Below are 19,379 nucleotides of genomic sequence, written 5' to 3' on the forward strand. Positions count from 1 at the left end.
GGCCGAGGGTTGGAGGTCTGAGTTAGACAGGTTCCGGGGCGCTGGCTGGCTGCGCGGGCTTCGGTACGACCCAGCTTGGAACCTGTTGCAGCCCGTCCCCACCCCGCCCTCGCTGGCTCGGCACCTGGGCCCGGGAGGCGCGGCCCGGGCGGGACCGAGCTGCCCTCAGCGCCTGACGCGCAGGTGACTCCTCACCTCCAATTCCTGGGACGCAAACCTTTGGCGCGGGCGTGGCTGCGCGCGGCTCGGGACGCTCCCGGCGGTAAGTGGGGTCCTGGCTCCCCTCCCCTCCCCTCCCCTCCTCTCCCCGGCGGGCGGGGGGCGACAGGGGCGGGGACCACGGCCACCCCGGGGCCGGCCAGGAGGAGGGCGCGAACCTCCCCGGGCAGCGCGCGCGGGATCGGACAGTTGCCGGCGTGCAGAGTTGTCTCTTGCTTTTATCTGCTTTTCTTTCGTTAGCGTGTGTGTAAGAGTGAGTTGGAAAGTTTGAAAAGTTCAGTCTCAGGCGAGCTGGGTTCGGGTGCCCGAGGGACAGGACCCGCTCGCGGTGTACTTTGGATCATTTTCCTCTTGGCTCTGGGGTCGGCGGTGGGGAGAGTCCTGGAGGCCTCCTTGGGAGGAGGGCGGCTGGATGGAGGAGGGGAGCTTGGGAAAAGGTGGGGACCGCGGCTGCACAGGGCATGGGTGTCCTTTAGACCCTGCGTGGGGAACAGCACTCAAAAGGGAAAATAAAAGTTTACCTTGACACACTCTCCTATTTGTGTCCGATCCCGCTTCTGCTCTCACATTAATCCAGACTTGTGCTTTTCAAATTTTAGTTCCCCTGAGCCTGGATCTGTGACCTTGATTAGCTCGCCCGGTCATTCTGGTTCCTATCAGATTTTGAGAACCACTGCTCCAGGGTGGTGGTGGCCTTAAAAGGAGAGGGGATTGCTCCTGGAAACTCACATGGAGACTTGAGGTCTGTTCTTTGTGTCGTGTTGGGAGAATTATTACCTATATGGCGGGCAGGCAGTGAAGAGGAAGATAATGTATGTATGTTAGTAGTTGGAATCACGGGTGTGTGAAGAGACAGTGGTGCTTTATAGGGAAGAGACTGGAGATTTGGGAACACAGGACCGCATGGAGACTGTGCCCCTAGGAATGTGCTTATAAATTATAGCGTCTCAGCCCCAGCAGTGGAGATAAGAGCTAAGGAGGCCAGGACACTAGGAAAGAGTGGTGCTAGTAGCCAGCAGTCAAGGCCAGACGCTGATGTCCAGCAGCTCCTTTCCAGATTCCCACTTGATAGACATAATGCTAGGTTACCAGCAGGCACCTCCCCTCTTTCCCTTTCTCACCCCAAACACAGGCAGAAGCCCCAGGGAAACCCATGACTGAGGCTGAATCAGTCCTGACAAGAAATACGAAAGGGAGCAGGGATGAAAGGGACTCAGAAGAGGAAGCTGGTCTTTTCAGTTTTGCAAAATAACAAAAGAACAAGAGTGGCATGGATCCGGATGGGGTGGGGGTGAAGCGGGTCTTGGTTTTGTTTGATTTCTCCCTGTCTTCCTGCAGTTCCTAGCATGATAGAGGCCCCCACTCCATCCAGTCCAAATTTCACCCCTTGCTTTTGAGTTTACGGCACACGTCGTGTACATACCTGTGTAGAATGCTGGCGGCACCCTGCAGAGCCTGCCTGAGGGGCTGGGTGGATCCTGCCTTTCAAGCTGGCACGTTTTAGACCCCAGATGCTCAGAATGTAATGTGGGAAGCATCACCCATTGAACAACTGCTGAAAGGTGTTGCGTACATGGAGACAAACCACACCTCTTGCTCAGTGATGTTTTTTGTGGTTACTCTCTGGAGTTTGTTACTTTAACTGTAACTGACTAAACTTTTGGGGGATGGTTATTCTTTCTAGTACATCCCCTCCTGCTAGCAGACCCCTTACAGTTTATGGTGGAGCTTTTCTTGGCCATGACTTACTGACCAGAAACAACTCACCTCCTTGCTTCCGGTTCCATTACATTATACACCTGTGAGTTTCCAAGATGTAACAGGGCCCTGTGAATCTTGCAGTGAAGTTATGATTCCAGTAAATCAGGCCTCTTCTGTAATGTAAATCTGGTTGGAGGAGACCTTTTGAAAAGGCCCCACTCTTAGCTTAATTTAACTAATTATTTGTAAAGTTACAAGTTGCCCTTGTTTAGCTAGTTAGGTAAGTTCATGTGTCTCCCTCTGTAACTTGCCGAGTATGTGTGTCCCAGGGATGTTTCACAATTTCACAGCGTCTGTTAAACACAGTGTTAAAAATGTCCTTTTGATCACTTAATTATATCTAATCTGGAAGTGAAGTGTATTTTAGAACTTTGTTGGTGAATTTATCATTTGAAAATCAGAATACACTCCGCAACCCCCAGAACCCTGGAAACAGAATTCTAAATGATGGATTTTAGGGGTTCCATGGGTTAAATTTTATACAAATAGCACCTAAGCTCCATCAAGAATTAAATCCACCAACTACCAATTTCTCTGAGAAAATTTTCTGGAGCCTTCAGATGCCTCTTCCTCCTCCTGAGGTGGGTCAGTGGGCTTTGGCACTGTTTGTGGTACCTATCCCAGCCCACAAGGTAGAGTCGGGAACCCACGGGGGTTGGCATTGCCAATCATGGGAGATGAGTACTGTGGGCAACTGACACAGGACGGGAGGGTGGGGATGGTGAGCTCCAGTAGAAAGGGTATGTGTGGAGGTGAACTTGAATGGGAGTAAGTTGGCTTCCATTTGGGAAGGAGGGTTTTTAAGAAGTCAGGATGCTAGCATGCGTAGGAGGTAGGGGTGGGGGATCAGGGAGGTAAAAGATGTTTTGAGCAGCTGTGATGCTGTGAGGAAGATGAGCCTGGGTTGGAGAGATGATACCAATATAAGGAATATTCACCCGTTGGACACATCTACATTGCAAAGTGCTTGAGTCACATGATCATGGCTTCTATGCGGAACTTTTCCTCGGGGGATATCTAATTACCTACCCAGTTTGTATATTGTTTTATTTTCACACTGTCCTTTGGAGTGAGCCCAGATGCCCCCTAGAGGCACGTGCCATTTATCCTTTGAGCTATGTGTCAAATAATTTGTAGACTCTGCTCATCCTTGGGGAAGGTAAGGTGGTGGTAGTGGTCAGCCTCTTGCGTACTGGCATAGGGTCTGGTGTAACCTCCATGTGAATGTATATAAATGACAGCCAGTAGGCAGTGACCTATTTTAAAGAGTTTATACAAAAGCTGTGCAGTCATGATGTGTAAAGGTTATAACTTTGTGCTCTTGTGCCCTATGTATTCATTCAACATATATATATTGACAGTTATGCACCAAGCAATGTGTTCTGCTCCAGGAATGTAAGGGTATCAAGATCCTGTTCTTGGATCTCGGGAAGCTCACAGTTAGGAACCTAATAAGTACAAACAGATATTAATGATCAGGTCCCTTTACTCAGTATTTCCTTCATACTCTGAAGATCTCAGCAGATATTGTATATGTTCATTAATCATTTGTGAAATTGAACATTAGCAGACCTGAGTTAGTGGTGATTTTGGACGGAGTATTTAAATTCTCTCAACCTCTCAAGTTTTTCACTGGTGTGAAAGGGCTTGGATACATGATCACTGGTGTATCCCATTGTGCTCTGAAATTCTCTGTGATTGCTTTTAATTGACGGTACCATAAAATAGTGTTAACTAAGGTCTCCCCAAGGTATCACTGAAATCTCATTATTTCCACTTCTATTGTCCAACTTTCATTTCAAAGGGTTTTAGTTCTCTGTTTATTATCACGTTGCTTCTCAGATTGTATAAGCATTACTCACTTGGGGAAGAAAAGGCAGTTTTCAGAGTACTAAAAAGCGGCATCTTCCACCTCAATGGCTGTAATAGCGTCGCTCACCATGGGATGTCTGTCTGGGCTGTCTTTTATATACATGCAGAAGCAATGATGGCTTCATTTCTAAACAGTGTGTTGCTCCAAATACTCAGTATCATCTGACTCATTCAATAGCTGTTTCCTGATGTTTTTTAAAAAATGTATTTTTCTCAAATAAACGTAACTCCTGAATTATTGGTTTGAGAAAAGTGAAAAAAAGGTAAGGTGTTTTTAGAGTAAGGAACTGTTGACGGTGTTTCCCAATGATTTCAGGGTTTTTTTTGCAGTCTCAACTGTTCCTTTGCTTTCCAGTCTTACTGTCCATTTAACCTTTTTGGCCTCTCTTTGTCCCTTCTCGTTCCTTCTCTTCCTTTTCTTTCTTTTCCTCAGTCTTCTCTTTCTTTCTTTGCTCCACCATCTCATCCTTTCTCTCATCTTCTTTTGCTACCTCACCTGTCATCTTTTCTCTGTCCAGCCCTCCCATTCCCTACTTCTGTTTGTCTGTTTCTCCATTTGTTCACCTATTTATTTATTTATCTTTCTTCATTTCCATCTGTCATCTCCATCAGTACAGGTCTCTACTTTGGTACATTATATGTTTCTAAAAATCTGTAAAATCAAATTGTATTAAAAAAACACATTGCAAGAGAAGTTTTATTCTCTGATAGCCAAACTATAAATAATATTGCCAGTTACACTTTAATGTTAAATACAATATTTAACAATACATTTCTAGGGCTTCCCTGGTGGCGCAGTGGTTGGGAGTCTGCCTGCCGATGCAGGGGACACGGGTTCATGCCCCGGTCCGGGAAGATCCCACATGCCGCAGAGCGGCTGGGCCCGTGATCTATGGCCGCTGAGCCTGCGCGTCCGGAGCCTGTGCTCCTCAACGGGAGAGGCCACAACAGTGAGAGGAGCGCGTACTGCAAAAAACAAAACAAAACAACAACAACAACAAAATACATTTCTAGCATCTTATGCATTTGAAAATTTATTTTCCTTCCTAATGGAACAGGTGTATAACGATCATCTGTTTAAAACTAAAGATTTGCCTCATTTGTCATATCCAATCATTTCCATCTTTGCCTTGATTATATTCCATTTATCAGATAAGCATTTTATCGCTACCATGGAGACTTTCATTTATCTATTTTTCAAAAACTTATAAGTTCAAGTTGGAATAAAATATTCAAATAAGAGTGCAAATAAGACAGTAAAAAGAGGGTAACGATGTTTTGAAACTGCATATTGACATGCCGACAGCCTTACTGGGCAGTAAATTGAAATGTTTCTTAGTTGATGGATTAAAGACTGGATTTATCACAGAAGAGTTACTTTGAGTGTCAGTGTCTAATGCAGAAAAAGTCACAGGTCAAAAGGACTAAGTAAGGGACCACTTAAACATATAATTGAATCTTTCTTTTAAAAAAATCTCAATAGAAAAATGATACTAAAGAAAATTGAAATGATAGCCTATGTCTACAATTTCCGTGTCTGTTAATGTGAGGCAAAAAACATCAGCCTCTAAACACTGAGAGTAACATGAAAAGTGCTTTATTACAAAAGCATTTGTTTGTGCAATTGGCCAGTTCTTGTACACTCGCATCTAAAGGTATTCCCTGAGAAATCAGTCACATCTGGTACATCCTCAAAGCCTTAATTCAGAGCGCTGTTATTAAGACAGTGTCTTCAAACTATATTAAATCCCGTGTTTTGTTTATAGAGTAGACTTACTCCCAGTTAGCAGGTTGCATCTTGTATGTAGAAGAGTTAGGACAAGAAACCTAAAGGGAAAAGAGCATAAAATCTATTCAAGGCCATTGGATCCCAAATATGATTCCCCAGAAATTTGGGACAGGAGCCCTAGATCATCCTTAGTAGGTGTGTGCACAGTAAGTGACTTGATAAAATCATTAATGATTTGAGTTAAAGAAACAAATTGTTACTTTTGATTTTAATATCACAGCATAGTAATACCATTATCTGGGGGAGACCCTCAATAGTTGTTTATTTTGTATACATGTATTCACATGTATACATACATGTGAATGACTTTCTTGATTTGTACAGAGGATGGTTACAATTGAAGCACAGAGAAGATAGCTTTTGATAATGTAACCAGTGATAACACACCTTCAGAACAGTGCCAGGGTCTTTCCACTTGAAAATGTACATTGTTGTAGGGATTGCTTGTCATTACAGTTTTCCGGGTTAGAACCACGGTCAGAGAGATTAAAGCACAGTTACGAAGAGAGATCACAGGGAACTCAGGTTACTGTTTCCCTGAAATCCACAAGACCTAGAATCCATTATACAAATACAGCAGCATTTTACACATTTAAAAAATGTGTTTCTTTATTTAGACCTGATTAACTAATTTCTACGTGTGCAATTGTTTTATAAACAAGTGAGAGGAGCCAATGAAGAAGCTTATGGGCTAGTTTTCCAATCACATGTTTTTAGGGGGAATTTCTGGGAGAAAATAAAAGAGGATCACTTTATTTCAACTGTGATATAGCTAGCTAAGCACATCCGGTGGTGTGTTTTGGGGTGTCTGTGAGCTTATTATGATTTTAGGCAGCCTCTCTGCTATTGGATGGGGCTGTGTTCCTGTCTTGCCAGTTGTTTGGCATAGGGTGTCTAGCACTGTAGCTTGCTGGTCTTTGAGCGGAGCTGGGTCTTAGTGTTGAGACGGAGATCTCTGAGAGAGCTTTGGCCGTTTGATATTACGTGGGGCCGGGAGGTCTCTGCTGGACCAGTGTCCTGAACTCGGCTCTCCCACCTCAGAGGCTCAGGCCTGACACCCAGGTGGAGCACCAAGACCCTGTCAGCCACATGGCTCTAGCTTCTTCCTAAAGTGGACGCATTCTCGTAAATATTTCAAGGTATCTAGAAGAAAGTGCTCATCTTGTACTACTAAGCCCGTGGATCTCAGCAGCCTCAGCACACACCTTTTTTTCTTTCCTGATGAAAAGTACAGAGCTTTCGCCTTTTCACTCAAAGGAAGCATTTTACATCCTCTCTCTGGCGTTTCCGAATTGCCATCTTCACTCCTCTTGCTTTGGGGTCGTTATTAAGTAAAATAAGGGTCACTTGAGCACAAGCCCTGTGACACCCCAGTTGGTCTGATAACCCAGACGGCCACCAAGTGACTCGCACAAGTTTTACGTACCTTTAGAATGGAGAGATTTACATACTGCTCGAAACCATAATCTGGCTTTGTAACAGGATAATTTATTGGACAAACAGAAGCCTCACACTGCTGTGTTTTATCACGCTGTTAAAAAGAAAATGTGGACTTTTAAACTTCTCCAGGCTGCTCTGGAATATATCGTCGATGCCAGTTTCACCTTAATGATATACCAAACGTCTGTAATCATAATTCATTTAAACAGAGAATGAATCATTCCTTCCTGCTGAAATAAATCCATTTAATAATATAACTGACATTAATAACAGAGGTGAAATGAGTCATGCTTTACAGCTAATTTGTATCACTATTTCCATTGAAAAACACAGGACTTTAAAATTAAAGATGATATAAACAGATGGAGAGATATACCATGTTCTGGGATTGGAAGAATCAACATTGTGAAAATGACTACACTACACAAAGCAATCTACAGATTCAGTGCAATCCCTATCAAACTACCAATGGCATTTTTTCACAGAACTAGAACAAAAAATTTCACAATTTGTATGGAAACACAAAAGATCCTGAATAGCCAAAGCAATCTTGGGAAAGAAAAATGGAGCTGGAGGAATCGGGCTCCCTGACTTCAGACCATACTACAAAGCTACAGTAGTCAAGACAATAGGGTACTGGCACAAAAACAGAAATATAGATCAATGGAACAGGATAGAAAGCCCAGAGATAAACCCACACACATATGGTCACCTTATCTTTGATAAAGGAAGCAAGAATATACAATGGAGAAAAGACAGCCTCTTCAATAAGTGGTGCTGGGAAAACTGGACTGCTACATGTAAAAGAATGAAATTAGAACACTCCCTAACACCATACACAAAAATATACTCGAAATGGATTAAAGCCCTAACTGTAAGGCCAGACACTATAAAACTCTTAGAGGAAAACATAGGAAGAACACTCTTTGACATATCACAGCAAGATCCTTTTTGACCCACCTCCTAGACAAATGGAAATGAAAACAAAAATAAACAAATGGGACTTAATGAAACTTCAAAGCTTTTGCACAGCAAAGGAAACTGTAAACAAGCCGAAAAGACAACCCTCAGAATGGGAGAAAATATTTGCAAACAAAGCAACTGACAAAGGATTAATCTCCAAAATATACAAGCAGCTCATGAAGCTCAATATCAAGAAAACAGAAACCCAATCCAAAAATGGGCAGAAGACCTAAATAGACATTTCTCCAAAGAAGATAACAGATTGCCAATAAACACATGAAAGGATGCTCAACATCACTAATCATTAGAGAAATGCAAATCAAAACTACAATGATCTATCACCTCACACTGGTCAGAATGGCCATATCAAAAAATCTACAAAGAGGGCTTCCCTGGTGGCGCAGTGGTTGAGAGTCTGCCTGCCGATGCAGGGGACACGGGTTCGTGCCCTTGTCCGGGAAGATCCCACATGCCGCGGAGCGGCTGAGCCTGTGAGCCATGGCCGCTGAGCCTGCACGTCCAGAGCCTGTGCTCCGCAACGGGAAAGGCCACAACAGTGAGAGACCCGTGTTCTGCAAAAAACAAAACAAAACAACAAAAGAAAAACCCAATACATTTCTAGCATCTTATGCATTTGAAAATTTGTTCTTTTCCTTCCTAATGGAACAGGTGTATAAAAAATATCTACAAAGAATAAATGTTGGAGAGGGTGTGGAGAAAAGGGAACCCTCTTGCACTGTTGGTGGGAATGTAAATTGATACAGCCACTATGGAGAACAGTATGGAGGTTCCTTAAAAAACTAAAACTAGAACTACCATATGACCCAGCAATCCGACTACTGGGCATATACCCTGAGAAAACCATAGTTCAAAAAGAGACATGTACCACAATGTTCACTGCAGCACTATTTACAATAGCCAGGACATGGAAGCAACCTAAGTGTCCATTGACTGATGAATGGATCAAGAAGATGTGGCACATATATACAATGGAATATTACTCAGCCATAAAAAGAAACAAAATTGAGTTATTTGTAGTGAGGTCGATGGGCCTAGAGTCTGTCATATAGAGTGAAGTAAGTCAGAAAGAGGAAAACAAATAGTGTATGCTAACACATATATATAGAATCTAAAAAAAAAAAAGAAATGGTTCTGGTGAACCTATGGGCAGGAATGGAATAAAGACAGAGATATAGAGAACGGACTTGAGGACACGGGGAGGGGAAAGGGTAAGCTGGGACGAAGTGAGAGAGTCACATTGACATATACACACTACCAAGTGTAAAATAGATAGCTAGTGGGAAGCAGCTGCATAGCACAGGGAGATCAGCTTGGTGCTTTGTGACCACCTAGAGGGGTGGCATAGGGAGGGTGGGAATGAGACACAAGAGGGAGGGGATATGGGGATATATGTATATATATAGATGATTCACTTTGTTATACAGCAGAAACTAACACACCATTGTAAAGCAATTATACTCTAGTAAAGATGTTAAATGCACAGAAACCATTTTCAGAATGACTTCAACATAATTAAACATTTCCAAATACAAATTTTTGTCAGAATCCCCAAGTGACACTTGATAACATCTCCATTCTCCTGACAAAGTGCTCATTTGAAATAAGTGTTTGTGTTTTTTGATAGAGATATCTGGATTTATCTAATGACTTACAGCAGTCACTGGGTTTCTAATTATTTTCTTAGAAGTGCTTTACAAATGGGTAATATTTTGTATTGTCAAAAAATTAACCTCTAGTTAATATAAACAAGTAGTTGCTTCTATCTTTAAAAGTTCTGCATGGGTATTATTGCTTTATAAAAAAATTTATATTTTGGCAATTTTTGACCTATCATACTTTAATCAACTCTCATTCTCTTACTTTGAGTTATTAAGGCAGTATGTGATTAGCTTATTATTTAACAATTATGTCCATCCTGAGCATTAATGAGTGTGCTAAACAGAGAGTCTCCTCTATCCCAGAGCTCCTAGTCTAGAGAAGGAGGTATAGTGAATAAGGCCTTTAATTGATGTATCAGATGTGATAACAGGTGCCACGAGTGCTGTGGCACTCCTTGCCCTGGTTCTGGTCCTGACCCCTGAGAGTTGGGGATGACACTGTGCATCTCTGAGCTACTTAGTAAGACCTCGTTAACCACATGGAGTTATTTTAATTTTATTTTTTTCTTTGTGGTCCCTGTGACCATAGCTTTATTTTCTGGACATTTTGTAGTTTTTCATGTGTTCTTTGTAATAATTATTAGACTGCAGAGTCTAATAATTATTATATGCAGAGTTTTAAATTACCTATTACAGTCAACTTAGCACATGACTGAAAAAAAGAGGAGGACATTCTAAAGTCAAAAATAACTGTTGGGATACTTCTTTTATCAACTTTCTTTTTCCCCAGTGCCAACAATACATATTCATTGATACACATCTGGCAAATACAGAAATGTGTAAAGAAGTTTTAAAACATCACTCATAGAACCACCACTCTAAGACAAGCACTCTCATTTTTATGTGTGTGTTTCCTTTTGGTTTTGGATGAATTTTCTTTAGTTATAATTTTGCTCTTTTGTAGTTTGGTAGCCTGCTTCTTGTCCATATAGCATCATAACAGAAGCATTTTTGCCTGCTATTAAAACTACTAGAGACACCTTCTGACTTTCTTGGGTTTTTTTGTTCATTTGTTTTGCATTTGTGTATAATGTTGTTTATTTAACTTCAAAAGAATGAAGCTAAACTGTGAAGGCTGACTCTGGAGAATCCAGGACAGGGCATAGTAGGCAGGTCTTTGTTACACCTAAGAAACGCTTTGCTCACCACTTCCTTGCTTCCAAACAAAGTTCGTGAGTTTGTGGGTATCCCAGGTCTCTTCAGAAGGCCAAATAAACATCATGTTAAAATTTTAAAGCAAAGGGTCCCCCAGGAAGCCAATATGTGACACATTATAGGACTCTATCCAAAAATATGTCCTCTGTGTGATTACATACAGAGAGAGGATTCTCAGTAAGAAAGAAAAATAGAGCCTTATTACTAAATAAAACTCCTTCCTATATGACTACCTCACCATTTTTAGCAGTTTTTATGGCTGATATAGAGTAAAGCTTTAATCTCATTTAGTCTTTATAGAAACCCTTTGCTATCAGTACTGTTATTTTACCCATTTTCCTGGTGAGGAACACGAGGTTTGGAGCCCTGAAATAATGAAGACCTAGGTCTTAACAACCAGTATGTGGCAGAGCAGAAGTCAAATCCTGGGCCATCTTTCCCACTCTGGGTCACTGAGCCAACTTGTGATTTGTCATTTGCCTTTAAAATAATTCTGCTTCACCATTTCTTGTAACTAAAGACTACCCTAATATGCCCTATCTTTGTGTTCTCTTTGGACTAAACATTCCAATTATTCAACTATTCTTTATGACATAATCTGCTCCCAAACCCTCCTCCATCCTATACTTGTATAGCTAGTTTTAAATGTAAATTCAAACTTTAAAATTTATTTTATTGAGTTTAATCCTATCCAGTTGATTTATTAAATTTAAATAAATTTATATTTCACTACTTAAGATCATTTTGAATTCATTTTGAATATTGATTCTGGCATCTAATATATATGCTATTGTTCAATTCCGTAAACTGTATCAATGTTTTTCTATTTATTGGTCCAAATGGTTGTTACACACATTTATCAGGATCAGGTGGAGATGGATCATTTTGGCACAAGTTACAACCCATCAGGATGACCTTGTTTCATCCATTGGAGCTTCTGGTGTACTAATATCATAATAAAACACAGTTCAGGAACAGGTTAGATATTGGTCAAAAAGTAATTTTACTCTAATTTCTCTTGCATTTTAAGCCATGCATAGAGTAATCCTCTGCAGTTTGACTATTAAGTATATGTTCTCTCAGTAAAGTGTTTATTCTTTTTCCCACAAATTTCTTTACAGGAATTACTCAATAAATCCTTCCAAATGGTAGTGAAGGATTATGTTTTAATGTCATTAACATAAATTGGTGGCCTTTATTTTCTTACATTTGAACTATAGTTTAGACTGGGGGTGCAAATATATTGAAGAGCAGCCAATATAAACAAACCCTGCAATTATTTTGATGTGAAAGTGATCATCATTCTATCCCCAATTAAAAGAGATTAAGGAAACTAATAAATGATTAGATATTGAGCAAATGGAATTTTCATTTGGGATTTATAAAATGAGTTGGAGCTGCTTAGTTTTGTGCTTTTCATGAGTTTGATAAGATGGGTGATTCTGTAGGTGACTCACGTATGGAGACATCTACACCCACACTCTGATTGCGTGTGCCACGCAGGCATGTATTCCTTGGCCTGCTCTGTGGAAGCCTGTGACCTGTGCTCTTGGATACTGGACAATTTTGTTTTAAGTGTTATTATGAAGCCAGCTTAGAATCTCCTAATACATTTGGATGCCAAAATTAGATATCAGATTGTCCTTGGCAGCTTCAGTATTATAGTGAATTTTTAATTTAACAGTAACTTCTTTAATGTTTTAATTGTCATCTTAAATTTCTGATAATCAAAGTCAAACTTATCTTGGCAGGTACAAATTTGAATGAAGAAGAGATACATGAGTTTGAACAGTGGTCCACCATAGATTATGATTTTATAAGACAGGGATGTTCTGAAACAATCCTTTATAAAACATGTTCTCATCTTCTATAAGTAGACATATATATATATATATATTTTTTTTGTGTGTGTGTGTGTGGTACGCGGGCCTCTCACTGTTGTGGCCTCTCCCGTTGCGGAGCACAGGCTCCGGACGCGCAGGCTCAGTGGCCATGGCTCACGGGCCCAGCTGCTCCGCTGCATGTGGGATCTTCCCGGACCGGGGCACGAACCCGTGTCCGCTGCATCGGCAGGCGGACTCTCAACCACTGCGCCACCAGGGAAGCCCTGTAAGTAGACATTTTGATACACATCATAAGAGTCAGTTCTCACCCCCCAAAAAAAGAGTGATATGAGGCATTTTTTCCTCAATATTTAAAAGACTGTAAAATGTCCCTTAGTGAAATTTGCCTAACATTGAAGTTATGTCAGAGAACTGGTTTTATAATACCACATAAACTAGAAAAACACTTGAAATTACTTGTGGAGGGTAAATTAATTTTTTATTAAGTTCCTTTATTTTACATTCTTTAAGGTTTACAAATAAAGACAATCCTATGTGTGTTTATATTAGCTTCCTTGTATTGCTATAACTACCACAAATTTTGTCCTGAAACAATAGAGTTTATTCTCTCACAGTTCTAGAGGCTAATACTCTGAAATCAAGGTTTCCTCAGAACCTCATTTTCTTAGAAGGCTCTAGGGGTTAGTCTGTCCGTGGCTTTCTCTTAACTCTGGTGTTGCCAGAAATCCTTAGCATTCCAATCTCTTATTCTGTCCTCATTTGGAGTTCTCCCTGTGTATTTGTCTATGTCCTGTATCTTACAAAGAAGACCCTATTTCCAAATAAGATCACATTCACTGGTACTGAGGGTTAGGACTTAAACATATTTTGTTGGAGGACACAATTGAATTCATAACAGCATTCAATAGTTGAATAGGAACAGCCTAAGATGGAAGTTGGGAAAAGGACCTCAAAGACACTGGCAACTCTGATCTGTTTGGTATTTTTCAGTCAAAGTCCTGATTTGGGGCCAGCTGCTTGCACATGAAATAATCATAACCTCAGACTATCTGTCATTTAAGAAGCTTGTAATTTCTCCTTGGAGCATTTTTCCACTGACCTCTTCTTATTTCAGAAGTCTTTCAATGAGTTTTCTTAGATCAGAAACCATAAACAAATGGAGACTAGGTTTGGCTGTTTGCTTAATACTGCAGTTGACAAAACAGTGCATAACATTGTTAATGGGATGACAGAAAACACTACCTTTTTTTGAATCCTAAAAGACTCTTGTGAACAAACAATTTTTGTATCTTTATAGTGTTTATACTCTAACAGATTGTTAAAACGTAAAATACGAATAGTAGTATAATAATAATTATGATAAAAGCTAAATATTTTAAGGGTATTACCTCATTTATTCCTTAGAATGACCTAATGCCACTAACATGTAACTGAGTAGGACCCTATGGGGCCTTCTTGGGACAGACCCCTGCCCCATTATCTTCTGCTTTAGCTCCTCTCTGAAGTACCCCCCAATAATAGCATCTCATATTTCCTGAGATTTTCAGATGTTAAAAACCACCACCAAATAGAAGAAATTAACTACTTGATGACCATGACCACATAGTCCCTAGACCTATTGGAGCCTAAGGATTGACATTGTTAACCCTTGTGACACCACCTTGGTACCTCACCATCAACCAATCAGAGAACTGTGCCTCAGATGACCACATTCCCTGAGATGTCCCTCCCTCACCTGGCCTTTACAAATGCTTTGCTAGAACCCTGTGGGGAGCTCGGGGTTTTTGAGTGTGAGCCACCCAAGCCACCAGTTCTCCTTGCTGGGCCCTGCAGTAAGCCTTTCCCTGCTCCAAACTCTGATGTTTCAGTTTGATTGGCCTCACTGGGGGTCAGGAACATGAACTTGCATTCGGTAACAAACACAGACTGAGGCTTGTGGACATAGGTCACTTGTCCAAGAGCTTCGCAATACAGTAAGTCCTCTACATATGAACGAGTTCTGTTCCGAGAGTGTATTCCTCAGTCCAATTTGTTCGTTAAGTCCAACAAAGTTAGCCTATGTACCCAGCTAACACAATCAGAGGGCAAGCTGCAATTTCACTCACGCCTGACGTTGATGGAACCCACGTTTGCATCTTCGACACAACTTGAAGGTTTGTTATGTAGGGGACTTACTGTAATTTGGGAAGCAGGCTTTGAACCTGGTGGTGTGAGCCTACACACAAGCTCTCACCCTCCCAGCTATGTGTTGTTTTTGTTTTTGCTTTCTATTCAAGGCAGATGAAATTGCTCATCAGTATAATTTGTTTTGAGGCAATTGTAGATTCACATGAAATTGAGAGAAATAATACAGAGGAATTCGTTGTTATCTTTTACCCAGTTTCCCTCAGTGGTTACATCTTGCAAAAACAGTCATTCTGTATCACACCCAGTATATTGATGTGGATATTGTCAAGATCCAGAAAGTTTCCATCACCACAAAAATGCCCCTTGTTGCCCTTTTATAGCCACATCGACCCCTTCTTTATCCCCTGGCATTCGCTAATCTGATCATTTTTATAACTTTGTCATTTCAAGACTATTTTATAAATGAAATCATGCAGTGTGGAATCTTTGGGAGTTGGCTTTTTTCACCCAGCGTAATCCTCGTGAGGTTCATCCAGGTTGCTGCAGGCATCAGAAGTTAGTTTATTGTATAGCTGACTAATGTTCCGTGGTCTGAGGTTACCACGGTTTGTATAATATTCACCTGCAAAGGACATTTGAGCTGTTTCCAGTTTAGAGCTATTATTAATAAAGCTGCTATGAACATTCATGTACAAGTTTGTTTTTTTGCGGTACGCAGGCCTCTCACCGCCGCGGCCTCTCCCGTTGCGGAGCACAGGCTCCGGACGCGCAGGCCCAGCGGCCATGGGCCACGGGCCCAGCTGCTCTGCGGCACGCGGGACCCTTCCGGACCGGGGCACGAACCCGTGTCCCCTGCATGGGCAGGCGGACTCTCAACCACTGCGCCACCAGGGAAGCCCCATATACAAGTTTTTGTGTGAAGATAAGTTTTCATTTCTCTGGGATCAACCCCAGGCGTGCAATTTTTGCCTCATGTGTTAGTTGTGTATTTATATGCAGTTTTATAAATGAACCTGCCAAACTGTTTTTCAGAGTGGCCCATGCACTGAAATCTATTCTTTTATACCTTGTTTATAGCTTTTGTGTTTACAGATTTAACATTTGGAATTTATACTTCCCTCAAGTCACACTAAAGGTTTGATATCAAATGCAGTGTGTAGTGGTTTGGGGCCTGGATTTGAATCATGTATTTTCCAAGGCTCTTTTTCTGGACTGAGTCACTTAAATAGCAGCCGAGCCTAGCACTCTGCTCAGCTTTCATATCATGGCAAGATTTTATTTTTCTCTACTTATTAACTCTATCCTGTATGTTGAAAGAATATACTTTCTAGGAGTTTTTAATGGTTATGAATTAAATAATGCTTTTTGTATGTTTAAAGGTACACCCAATTCATTTTATCCTCAATTATAGCCCTTCCAATATTTAATAATTGAACTTTTGAAAGTATTATATTAAGTCTGTAACTAAATACTGTTGCTATTTTATTGCAGTAGCTGTTTATGTAGGTGCCATTACCTTGCTCTCCTCCATTAAAATTTGTTTGTAGATGGCTCCTTTATAAGTATCCCTTGTAAACACCTCTTGCAATAAATGGATATCTCTAGACATTGAAAGATAGCCTCTCTCCAGCAGGACAAATCAAGTGTATTTATTTCTTAACCCTTATAAATCATATCTCAGCTTCAGTGCTTATGGCTGTTGTATTTTTCCTTTGTTGTGTTTTTCTGCATCATTTCTGGCTTTGCTATTTGATTAGCCCTGTAGTGTTTTGCTTTTTTCTCATTTTCAATTGTTTTTTTCCTTCATAATTAACTTTCCACTTTATCCTCCTAGTTTTATTTTACTTTCCTAATCCCTCCGATCTTTATGATATCTCAGCTTACACATAGTTCAACAATAAATTTTTTATAGTTGCAGAGTGTATATATATGCGTAGGTAAAGCTAAGAAATGAATATAGTTTTTTAAAGCACTTTTTGCATTTTAATTTCCAGATAAGTCATAGGCAGTTAACATCATAAGTTATAGGAATTCAAAAGTTAAATTTTAAAAGTTTAAAAATGAGTGCTCAAAAAACTTGGGATTGTTATGAACAATCAGAAGTTACCTACTGTTTTTAACAATTACAGATAATCTGTGTGATTTTCATGTCATCCCTGGATATTTGTCCCTTCATGGACTGGAATTATCAAGTGAGAACCACACCTCACTAAACCTTAGGGAACTATACTTTCATCAAATGGATTGATCTTCTCAAGCAAATAAAAACCTTATTTCTTTGTTAAAAATGAGTGTTATGTGCCAAAGAGAACTGTAATGAACACCAAAAAGTCATCAATTAGTAGTATGATATCATGCGTAGGAAGTGCGCAACTTGATGAAGAGTTCTCAGCCTTGGCACTGTTGACATTTTGGACCAGAGAATTCCTTACTGTGGGTGGCTGTCCTGTGCATCCCTGGCCCCTACACACTGAATGCCAGTAGCACCCTCCCCACAAATCCTTATAATTAAAAACATCTCCAGACATTGTTCTTGTTTGGGATGGGGGTGGGGTCAAATCTCCCCTGTTGAGAACCACTGGACTCAAATAAAATGTCATTCGAAAGAAGATGGCACCTTATACAAGATTGAGACATTTATGAAAGTTTCCTCATTGGCTTCCTGGTGCATGTCAATAGATTAAGTTAAATGTAATTAGGTAATAAAAGAAACAAATTTTACTTCTTCATACTGTATCTCTCACATGAGCAGACAGCTTGGTATTTATTCCTCCTTCTGCACATGGAGGAGTGAGAGTGTGTTACCCAAAGCTCCACCATAATACCATGTGGGGCAGGAAGACGGTATTGCCCAGAACTCAGATGCCACATTGCACAGCCTGACGGTCTTGGGACCCAGGGACAGGTTCAGTCTCCTTGGCCTGGATCAAGTTATGGCTCAAGCTGAGGACCCTCTAGGAGACCAAAAGGGACATGTTCTGTTTTTATTTTTGTATCAGATTTACTCTTTAGGCTTTCATTACTGCTAGATTTTCTCTGTAAAAACTCTGAGCCTAGGGATGGACGTAGGCTTATCTGCACTAAAATAGTAACGTAAGGTACCCTGTATCTTCCTCACTCCTCATCTCTGCCTTCCTATATGCTGGATCTTTTTCTGATCTTTTCTCCCCCAGCAGAACTTATGACCCTATTTATTGTCCATTCCTTCACGACTTCTGTCTATGAGTAGTGACTCTTGTTACATATTTTCAGGTAAGGAGTTAATAAATGGTAATGGCTTCCTGGGTTACCCTCCCAAATCAGATTCAATTTTTGGTAAACCTGAGACCAAAAAGTCTGAGTGAAGTGGAAAATTGTAAACTAGGGCACGGCCACTGACAAAGATGTTTTTGGTCAAATAAGCCCTTTTGTGCTTGTAGCACATCATAGGGTTGTACTTTGTTTGAATCCACACAATGAAGATCCTGATTTCAAAAGCCTAGAAAGTCCCTTATTTGATTGAGATAAGGTCCAGTCCAGTATCTCATGCAGGGAATTATGGAACAGATAACATTTTGTGGGCATGAGGGATGGGGCATGAGCTCAGATAGGCAGATTTTAATTCCTATGAGAAATTTGAATTGTCTTTGATGTCCTGAAGTTTTTTATCACCTGTATGTTGTCAAGCCATCAAATTTCAGGAGTTCATGCTTTGAACCATCACTTGAATATTCTTGTCACGTCCTCACTGAGACTTTGAACTCTGAAAGACTCTCCTAGCTACTTGTCTCTCCTCCACTCCCCTGATACTGCCAGACTAATTGTTTTAAACACAAGTTTTGCTGAATCACAACAGTCTCCAGTGGCCCTCCACACCTGGCTCCATTTTGTCTATTCAACTTTATCTCCTACCCCTAATACAACGATCCTAATTTCCAGCAGACCAAGGTTTTTATTTTTGTTTTTTTGTTTTTTTTAAATTAACTCCTGAATGCACCAAGTGCATACCTGTTCTGTGCTTTTCTTATGCTTTACATTTTTATGTGGGATGAAAATATTCCTTCTTTCCACCTGATGATATTCTTACTCATTGCCCCAGGTTCACCTGAAGCCCCCCTCCTGTGCAAGGCTATCCGTAACTCTTTTATTCCATATTGATCTCTACTTGCTTTTATTCTGAAAGCATTGACTACAGACAGTACTCATTTTGGCCCTTAGCAATATATGTCTTTGTTCAAAGTGGGTAACAAACAGTTTTGTGTGTACTTTTTGCCTCTTCATCTAATTAATAAGTTCCTGGAAAACAAGTGTTCTGTGCTTTTTATATTTCATCAGGATATATGTATAACAAGTAATCAGTAAGATTTATATAAATGGCTGGCCAGGCATTGGTTTTCTTCTAATTCTATTTTAAAATATTTTAAAACCAAAAAGAAACTGATCACACCATGTGTAATCCCAGATTAAAGGTAAGGAGGGTGGACTTTCTGGATATCAGAAAAGGAAGATGTATTTCCTTAGATGAGAAACTAAAGTTAGAGGTAACCTGGA

The 19,379-nt window shown here is 40.5% G+C and overlaps 1 protein-coding gene across 2 annotated transcripts in view; it reads left to right on the forward strand.

The window, feature by feature from the left end:
* The first annotated feature begins 211 nt into the window (after positions 1–211).
* Positions 212–19,379, forward strand: part of FAM83B (family with sequence similarity 83 member B) — an 86,430-nt gene continuing 67,262 nt past the window's right edge. The window contains exons 1-2 of one of the 2 annotated variants that reach the window (XM_060022057.1): positions 230–262; positions 12,845–12,987. The gene's annotated coding sequence lies outside the window, so the exon portion shown is untranslated. Of the gene's footprint in view, positions 263–12,844; positions 12,988–19,379 lie in introns of both variants that reach the window. The other variant, XM_060022058.1, reaches the window with a different exon arrangement.

Source organism: Delphinus delphis, chromosome 10 (assembly GCF_949987515.2).
Source record: "Delphinus delphis chromosome 10, mDelDel1.2, whole genome shotgun sequence".
NCBI classification, from domain to species: domain Eukaryota; kingdom Metazoa; phylum Chordata; class Mammalia; order Artiodactyla; family Delphinidae; genus Delphinus; species Delphinus delphis.